The following is a 10,406-nucleotide window of genomic DNA, read 5'->3' as shown; positions in this document are numbered from 1 at the left end:
ATTAATGCAACAAAGTACAAGGAGGTTTTGTGGTACTCACTGGCTCTCATGCATCTGCTTGTTAGCAAATGCACACTCCAATGATAAATTGTAGGTGATTGAAGGTAGTTTCATTGATGGAAACCTTGCAATCATGTGATACTGGCAGACAAACTCTACACCGGTAGAATCTATGCTAGCACATAGAACACCGGCACCCTGGCCGACAACATTTTATAATTAATTGTAAAATATTTTGTAATCTGACATGGCGGATTATAATATGACTCATATAGGTATGAGATCATTGTAGATCATAAATGAGGAGAAGTAGAGGTATGATGTGAAATATGATGTAAAGGTAGCAGACCTAATATGCGAATTATTGGATAAGGGTTTAGGTATGTAGCAGAGCTTAAACCGGTACTGAATTTGGCATAGCAGATGCTAATCTGAAGCAGTACAAGACATTGGATTAGTTTAATCCATTTTTGTAAGTCAGTGTGACTTCCTTTGTAATTGAGCAGTGAGCTCTAGGCACTTGGCCTTCCTGAATGTGTAGGTCCCTATTGTAAGAATAATATTCCCTTATTAGCCAGTAAGCAAATATTGTGGGTCACAAATCCCACCGAGATTTTTCCCACACTGGGTTTCCTCGTTAAAACTTTGTTTTATGGTGTGCTTTTCATGTTGTGGTTTTTGTTCTTATTTGCTGCATTATTTCTGCTTTACTGGTACACAATCTTAATATGTTTTTCATGTTATAAAGTAAGAAATTCCTATTACTGGTCAGATACTGATTCACCCCCCCCCTCTTAGTATCTTTGAGAATCCTAACAATTGGTATCAGAGCCTAGTCCTCCTTTTTCAAAATCCTAATAGCTTGAGGAAGATCTTGACACCGGTAGAGATGAAAAACTTGAGAAAGCAATTGGAAACAACTCTTTTAGACTATGATGCAAAAAAGGTGAAGAATATCAAACTTGAAGATGGTCTGAAGGCTGCTCAGGATATCATTCAAGAACTTCAAGAGAATTTTAGTATTGCAAGGAACAAGAGGAGAGAACTTTGTGAAAAGATGCAGAATGATGAAGATGAAAAGGAAACTCTAAATGATTTGGTAAACAACCTAAGACAAGAAATCGGTACAACAAAGAATGAGATGCAAGACATGACTATGAGGTTTTGTAAAGAAATTGAAGATAGAAAGAAGAATGAAGAAGACTTGGTTAGAAGACTAAATGATGTTGGAAATGAAAACACAAGACTTAATCATGAAAATGATATGTTGAAGACAGATCTAATGCATACACAAAATGACAAAACTGAACTCATGAGACATAAAGGAATCTTGGAGAATGAACTTACTATTGCAAATCAACACAAGCAGAAATTCAAGAAAAGTTCAGAAGAAATTGGTGACATGCTAAATAATCAAAAACTTAATGGTGATACAAATGGACTTGGCTTTGAAATTGGTGAAAGATCTGGTACTAAAAACAATCATGATTGTAACAAACCGGTAAGACAACCTAATGCTTACAAATTTAATGGGAAAACCTTTAACTGTAACAAGTATGGTCATAGAGAAAATTAGTGTAGATCTAGAAATTATCAGAACACTAATACACCCACCGGTCAATATTCTAAATGCAACAAAGTTGGTCATAATTCAAAAAATTGTAGAATGAATGTAAGATGTTATGCTTGTGGAAGATTTGGACACTTATCTAATCATTGCATAACACATATTGGCATAGGATATGGGAAATCTATTCAGAAGAACAATGTGACTTGTTATGCTTGTAACAAGATTGGACATATTGCAAAATTCTGTAGAAGCAAGTCCCCACCGGCAAATAACAAAGGTCCTAGTTTGAAAGGTAAAGAAAAGGTTGAAGAGGTAAAGAAAGAATTCTCAAAATAACGGATCAGAAAGTCAGATCAGAATGTTGATGTGAATACTCCACCAGTAGAATAGAGTAACACTCCACTGACAGGAGACTCTTCATCTAACTGAAGAAAAATCCTTGAGGGTCTAGCAACAAAATGATAAACATGCTATTATTCCCTTGATTGATGGTTATAATCACTTCTATACTGGCAGATGAGTTAAGTTGTGACTTAACTAGCGAGCATTAAATGTGGTAGTTGGAGAAAATAACATTATAAAGCAAGTGTCTTGACTCCTTTTATTCATCAAGCATTCAAATCTTCGAGAGTGCGAAAATTCTCGAACGAAGGCATTCTTAGCGAAGAAGTGAAGCAATTCATCAAAGCATTCATCCTTAAGGTAGATTGAGGTATTTATAATCATGACATCTTCATACACTCCTGAATTTATTGCAAACCCTACTGTTGCTGAGGTTTTTAAGTGCCCTAGACCCATATTCAAACTGGATCCTGAAATTACGAAGAAAGATGATAGCATAGGTGCATTTTCTCAAATTCCTAAGGGAGTAGTATATGCTGAAGACCCTAGGATGTATATACATTGTCATATAGAGGAATTAGGTGATGATGAGATTAAAAATATGTATAGGACTATGATTTGTGATGTGTCTGGAAACATCAAGTCAAAACATAAGATAGTGGAAACCCTAGGTTTTACTGAAATCCTTAGTGTCCCATATTTTTTCAAGGATATTATAAGGATTGTGTTAAGAAGGGCTCATGGTGAATTCTTCTAGTTGGATTCAATCCATAAAATCACAAAGGAAGTCGTCAAGGCTGTAACAGGGTTACCTTCCACCAGTAGCTGACCTGACAAAACAAAGAAGGTCTCAAATGACACAGTGATAAACCTAACCGGTGCAACTTTCGACAAAAGGTCTCTAAGGGTAAATGATGTAAAAGACATCAATGTCAGATTTATTAGTATGATCTTAGGTTATAAAGCTACACATGCAAATAGGTTGAACTCGGTTTCTAGCCTATGTATTAAAAGTGCCTATGATATGGTTAATGATAATGCAAGAATAGATGTATGTGAATGGCTCAAAGACGAATTGATAGACAATATGGGGAAAATTAAAAGAGATAAGAAAGGAACATTCAGATTTGGAAATTTGCTTGTTTGTCTAATGCTATACATAACTAAACAAGTACTTGGTATTGGTCCAAAAGATTTTGGTTTTGACATTTCCGTAGGAAAACAACTGTTGGATCTATTGAGCAACATGGGAGAAAACCAAGAGAATAACTGAAATGAACATTTTCAAGCATTAAAGGCTCAAATGAAAACTAGAGTAAGACTGTCACAAGCTATTGTGGACAAATATCAGAAAGAAATATGTTTTATAATCAAGAAAGATGAAATTTGGATGGAGGTAGTTGTCCCTAGAACTATCTAGGTAACTGAAATGAGCTATGAGACAGATGACAACATTATTGAAACTTATGCAAAATCCCTCCTTGAAGCACCCAAAGAACCTACTAAGGAAGTTTTTGGAAATGTTGAAACAATAGAAAGTAGAATTCAGTCTAGGAAAAGGGTTAAGAAGGTCGAGGAAATAGTAAGAAAAGGAACCCGGCAGGCTAAGGCATTAAGGAAGATGTTTTGAAGAAAACTGGTATAAGTGAAAGTGAGTTGGAAACACTTAACTGGAAACACATCTTTCACTGGTTGGAACACCTTCTAAGAGTGACATACCGACAATATTTAAAAGGGTAGAAAGGAAAAGAAAACCCTCACCGGTACCCTCACCTTCACCAAAGAGAACCAAACAAAAACAACAAGCAATTAGGTCTCTGGTAAAGAAAATGACTCCTAAGAAAAAGAAGGTAAAACAGAATATTGCTCCATTGGATAAACTCTTGAGTGAAATCACAAAGGATGGTAAGCTGAAGAACATCAGCAAAGTATACAATACACTATCAACTAATGATAAAGAAAGCATAGAGAATAGTGTAATCTTACACTTAGATATTTATACGAAATTTTTGTTGGAAGTTGTTGATGAAATACCAAATGATCTATATAGGAGATTAGAAGGTAGAAAGCTAGCAATCTTTGAGCTGGACAAGAAAATTAAGATTGAAAAACTACTTGCAGTGCATCTAGTCAACTCAACTGATGAAATAGATAAAATTATTAGTGAAGCAAACTGGATAGTATTCTCTACTACTCACCAGAATGTAGCACTAATGGCAGGAAGAGTAAAAGAAGTCTCTGAAGAAACAACTGATGCATGGGATATATTCTTTGTGGAAAAAGAAAAATAGGAAGAACTACTCAGACCAAAGACTATTAAAGTATATCAAAAGGATAGGGATAAGGGGAAAGGTAAGGTAGGTGGTCCTCCAAGCCTTAAAATAACTGATAATGTACCCCCACCTCCTTTAGATACTCCATCGATAGATACTGTTGATAGTCAACCGGCCAGAGAGAGTATAGAGACTCCATTAGAGGATACAAATCCTGAGTTTGAAGTTTTATATACTATAAATATTGATACTCAAGAAGTAAATGTTGTGGTAGATAGAAAAACCACTGAGGACAAGAGGATAGATGTGACTATTGAGTCACCAACTGTAGAAGTTGAGATAAGCATTGAAAAAGCTACACCTACAGAGCAACTGATAGTGGATACCACTGAGAAACCGGTAGAAAAAACTGAAAAACCATCAGAAGAACTAGCTAAGGAAAGTACAGAGGTACAAATTGAGACTACATCTAAGAAACTAACAGTTGAAAGCTTAGAGAAACCTTCTGAGACACAGATAGAGAAACTGAAACCATTATAGGTTGAAACACATGTTCAGACAAAGACGGTGCCATCAACCCAAACTGAAAAGCCTAAACCTTTGTTTGTAGAAATGCAAACATAGAGTGACCTACCAGAGGTCAAATCAAGCAAGGTGATTACCACCACTAGTAGCATGGCTATTGTGAAGGCAGTTGGACAAACATTTGGTACATCTATGGCAGAATTCAGACCTACAAATGTAATAAAGGTCTTATTGGATTCAATAAAGAAGATCACAAAATGTAATGCACAAGCCTATAAGGCTATTGATGATACAATTCCCATTCTTAAATTGATAGCACAAAAGTTCATTGTAGATAACAAAGATTCTTTAGGTCAACTAGACACATTGTCTAAGTTCATCACCAGCAACATATTGACTGTTGATCAAATAAATGAGGATACATTTAAAGAGAGAATGATTAAAGAAAAAGAGAAATTCTTTGAGGAAATTGTGAAGAAGAATAAGGAGAAAATGGATACCCTATTACCGGAACTTGGAGAGATAATTTTTGACTTCAAGAAACTGTATAGAGATTCTTGTAAAACAAACATTCTGATAGAGGATCTAGACAAGGAAATCAGCAAAGCACAAGATAAGATAAACAATATTGCTGACAATCTGATAGGTACATCGGACTCATTTTTGGAGATAGAGAAGAGGATTGCAGAGCAAGAAGAGAAAATCAAGTAGTTAGAAAAGGACAAAGAAAGAATAAAGGGTAAAGCAAAGGACTTAAAATGCAGACATGGTCCAAAACTAGATTACCTCATTTCTTTAAGAAAAGAAATATCTGAGGCTCTAGTTCCTGGACTGAAGACACCAGAAGAGAAAATGCACATACTCATCGGTACAGTGCAAAGATCTCAAGAGGCAATAAAAGACAACAAAACATTCAGTAATGGTTTAAATTCAATTTTGATAGACATTTTTCAGATTGCAACCCACCGCTTACAAGAATCCAGGCAAGACTCCATTGATAGCGAATGACAACCTTTGTCATTGATGTCAAAGGGGGAATAGTGTGATGAGAAAAATGGTCAGAAGGAAGTAGAGATTATCTGTTCAGGGGGGGCACACATTTTTGGACACAACTTTTTGGGAAAGATTTTTGGACTTCAATTTTTGGATACATTCTTGAATTTTTCTCATGAGTGTTGCCATCAATACCAAAGGGGGAGATTACTGGCAAATGCACACTCCAATGAGAAATTGTAGGTGATTGAAGGTATTGTAATTGATGGAAACCTTGCAATCATTTGATATCGGTAGACAGAATCTACATCGGTAGACAGACTCTACACCGGCAGACTCTACACTAGCAAACTCTACACCTGCACCGAAAAAGAAGAATATCGACACCCTGGCTGACAACATTTTTGTGTTAATGTATTTTATAATTAATTGTAAAATATTTTGTAAGCCGGCATGGCAGATTGTAATATTACTCATATATGTATGAGATCATTGTAGATCATAAATGAGGAGAAGTAGAGGTATAATGCGAAATATGATGTAAAGGTAGTATACCTAATATGTGAATTATTAGATAAGGGTTTATGTATGTAGCAGAGCTTAAACCAGTACTAAATCTAGCATAGAAGATGCTAATTTGAAGTAGTACAAGCATTTGGATTAGTTTAATCCATATTTGTAAGTCAGTGTGACTTCCTTTGTAATTGAGCAGTGAGCTCTAAGCACTTGGCCTTCCTGCATGTGCAGGCCCCTATTGTAAGAGTAATATTCCCTTATTGGCCAGTAAGTGAATATTTTGGTTCACAAATCCCACCGAGGTTTTTTCCACACCGGGTTTCCTTGTTAAAACTTTGTGTTATGGTGTGCTTTTCATGTTGTGGTTCTTGTTCTTATTTGCTGCATTATTTCTGCTTTAGCGGTACACAGTCTTAATATGTTTTTCATGTTATAAAGTAAGAAATTCCTATTACTGGTCAGATACTGATTCACCCCCCCTCTCAATATCTTTAGGAATCCTAACACTACTGGCCTTTCATATCGGTGAACACAGTCGAATCTATGCACCAATGCCATCAATGTTGACTGCTCTATTCTCTCTCTGCACTCCGATCTCTTGGATGTGTGGATGACAATGAGGATGTTTTCCCTCGTAGTCTATCTTATAGACTACCCTAGACCTAGTCCCTCGCATCAGTCTTCTTTATCCTGTGACTCTGTCACTCTATTCTATCCGGTCAGTCCATTCTAGCCTTTCTTTCTTATCGAGTAATTGTCTGTGATCTTTTCATACATTTTCATCCAATCTCTCCAAGGGGCATATCATTCCCATCTTGGGGAAACTTTGTATCAATTTATCTTATCTTCTTTGAAACAACGCGACAAGCTACATTGTCTCAAAGAGGGGCAAAATGTAGACACCTAAAATTGTCCAGTCTAATTAAATAAATATCTTTATTTATTTAAGCCAAATTATTCTATTAATTGAATAAATCTTTATTTATTTTATTAATTCATTTATCCTCTTCTAGCCTTATTTCTCATTTAAATAAATACTTTTATTTATTTAAATTATCCTCTTCCTAAATTAAATAAATACTTTTATTTATCTAATTGATCCCACTTCCTCTATTAATTAATTAAATCTTTATTTATTTAATAAATTCATTAGCTTTTTCTACCCATGACACATGTCATTCATCTCTTAATTCCTACACTACCTACCCTTTTATTTTTTTCTTATTTCTTCTACCTACCCTCTAATCCTAGCCGACCATCTATCTTTTACACCTCTCAATCTTATCCCTCCATTTCTTATAGTGTCTTCTATATAAGGAGATGCTTCCTTCATTATCAACCCTAATCATTCTATTATATCCTAACCCCCAAGCATTCCAGCATTCGAACTTTCATATGTGATCACACCTACTTGCAGCCACATTTATGTTCTTTGTTGAGCTCTTGTGCACATATAAACTCTAAGAGAAAATATATCAAGCAAGATCAATGGAGATAGGAAGAATGGAGATTCAAACCCTATTGGACATGTGATGGTATAGTCTTTGTGATTTTTTCGATTTGCATTATCTTAGGTAATCTTCGTATGTTATGGTGGATCTTTGTTGTTGTTATGCTAGGGTTTTATGGTTGAATCTATTTTATTCTTTCAATATTGTTGTTTCTATTTTCACCATAAACAACAATGATCTCGGACCTTATTGACTTAGACAACCTGCAATACCAGTTAGTATCCATACCAATAACATACTGTGCATATCGGTTTTCTATCCTGGTCCATAATCTCTACTGGAGCATCTTTCTCTAACTCTTGTCTTCTTGTGTCAATTGCTTCTTATCCCAATTACAAACTATCCATCCATTGACACATGCAACAATGATCCATCTCTCATCTGTAGGTTTGTAGCCAAGGCAGCCACTACACACACTTTCCATCTCATTTCCTTCCTTTATACCAGCATCAACTTGTCCTTCCACTTGTCCTCTTCCACTAAGGGGGTGAATGATATGGTCAATGGGCTACTCCCCCTAAGGTCCTACGTCTCCTTTAAGCCTTAGGATATATCACCTATGCATTGAATGCACAGTGCCAGTCCATGGTCCTACTCTCTTCCTTCTTCCTCCAAACCTTCTTGGTCTCATATCTCTTCCCCTTTTCAGTCCTAGGAGTGGATCTTACCTTAATTTGTCGATTTCTCCTTGGTCTTCCAGATTCTATAGCCTAACTGGAAGCATTTTTGTAGAAGAAAACTATGTTCATTCCATACACATGATTGGGGGACCTTCTGTCAAACCGGTTAGACCATCTTCTTTTGGCCATGTAGTTGTAATCAACTACCAGAACTTGTGGACCTCTTGATCTTGCAGGGGCATTTCTTCTTATGTTCCATGCAACCCTTTGTCTCTCATATTCTCTATAGCCATTTTAATACTCAGCATAGTTTCTATACTGGCTGCATATGACTGCAAGTTCTTCTTCCTACATTCATACTCTCTATGGCCAAATCCATTTCATCTCTGATAGACAATATTATTATATCTAGGAAGAACACTTTATCTATTCCTAGACCTCTCTTTGCATTCAACTTCCCTATGGCCATAATATTTGCAAGAGAAGCATTAACCGGTAAAGGATGGAATATGACTTACAAATTTATTCTGCCATGCATGAGGAGATCTTACTAGTTTGGCATCTCCATATCTACTTCTCCTAGGGTGGATCTTGAATTGTCCATACTCTGTAGTTCTTCCATCTGATCCCTTCTTTTCCCACAATTGCTTTGTCTTGTGCACAACAACATTTCTTTGTCTTTTACTGATAGGAGGTCTTCTGTGCTATCTTCTTCTCAAGTTCTTGCTTCCAGTGAAGCTTCCTTCTCCCATCTTTCCTTTTTGTTTGGGATCTGTATTGTTTCTCCTTCTTGCAACATCGGTCTTCATCCTTATCTTCATGTCTTCACTAGTTGTGGTTAGATCGACCTTCTTCCTAGGAGTATTCCAGATAGTGAAGCTATGTCCCTTGTTATCTCAATTGTAGGAGACAAACAAAATGTCTTTGTGGGGGACATTCTTGTTGGTGGAGCATTCACCGACACCACAAACTAAACCTCTAGTATCCTTGGAATGCTTTTTCTTCTTCAACATTTTGTCCAAGGCATCATTGCTGCCATCATACCGGATTCTTACATTGAGCTCATCCTGACACTTCTCAAGGTCACTTCGTAGATTCTCCATATCTCCTTCTAGCTATTGATATTCTTTGTCCTTGGTCTCTAGCACTGATACTAGATCTTTACACTTGTACTCCTTGGTGTCTTCTCTTTGAGTCTTCAGCTCTAAGATACATTTTTTTAGATTCTTCAAGGCATTTTATTAGCCGGTTTTGTTCCACAATAGCAACATTCTTGAACAACTTGTACTCATTCCTCACTCTACTAAGTTCTTCGAGTGCACTTACAAGTTCTCCTTCAAGATCCACTTCTGCTTTATCTTCTTCATCTTCACTATCACTTCCAAACACATCTTTCTGGTAGGATTGATCTACATGATCACTTTTAGATGTGTGTCTCTCATTCTCTGAATCTTGATCCATGAAGAGGTGGGTTCCTTCTTCATCATTGTTGTTGCTGCTAACAAATATACCTTCATCTATAGACTCATGTGTTACATTTTTCTTCTTTCTTCCACAAACTGGTTCTGCAGTGCTGGTCTCATTTCCATAGAGCTTCTTTAATTTGTCTCATAAGCTCTTTACCAGTTTGCATATGTCCATCTATGAGGAAACATCATCTGAGAGCCCACAGAGTATAGCCTTCATTGCTACATCATTCCACAGGTATCTTCTTTCTACTTCTAAATCGGTGGGAGGACTGACTTGACTAGGGCAGCCATTTACAACCGACATCCACACATCAAACCCTAAAGAGGATAGGTAGAATTCCATCCTACAACTCCAAATAGACTAATTTGAACCATCAAAAACTAGAGTAGGGTTTGACAATAATGTGATGTGGCTTTGTGTGGTTGTGTATGTAGATGATATCATTTTTGGAGGCAACAAGGACACTCTTTGCAGAGATTTTGCTGATAAGATGCAGTAAGAATTTGAGATGTCAATACTTGGAGAGTTGACAAACTTTATTGGTTTGCAGATATCATAGCTAGATAAGGGAATCTTCATCTCACAA

The sequence above is a fragment of the Cryptomeria japonica genome, chromosome 1 (assembly GCF_030272615.1).
Source record: "Cryptomeria japonica chromosome 1, Sugi_1.0, whole genome shotgun sequence".
In the NCBI taxonomy this organism is placed as follows: domain Eukaryota; kingdom Viridiplantae; phylum Streptophyta; class Pinopsida; order Cupressales; family Cupressaceae; genus Cryptomeria; species Cryptomeria japonica.
This window is presented reverse-complemented; position numbering follows the sequence as displayed.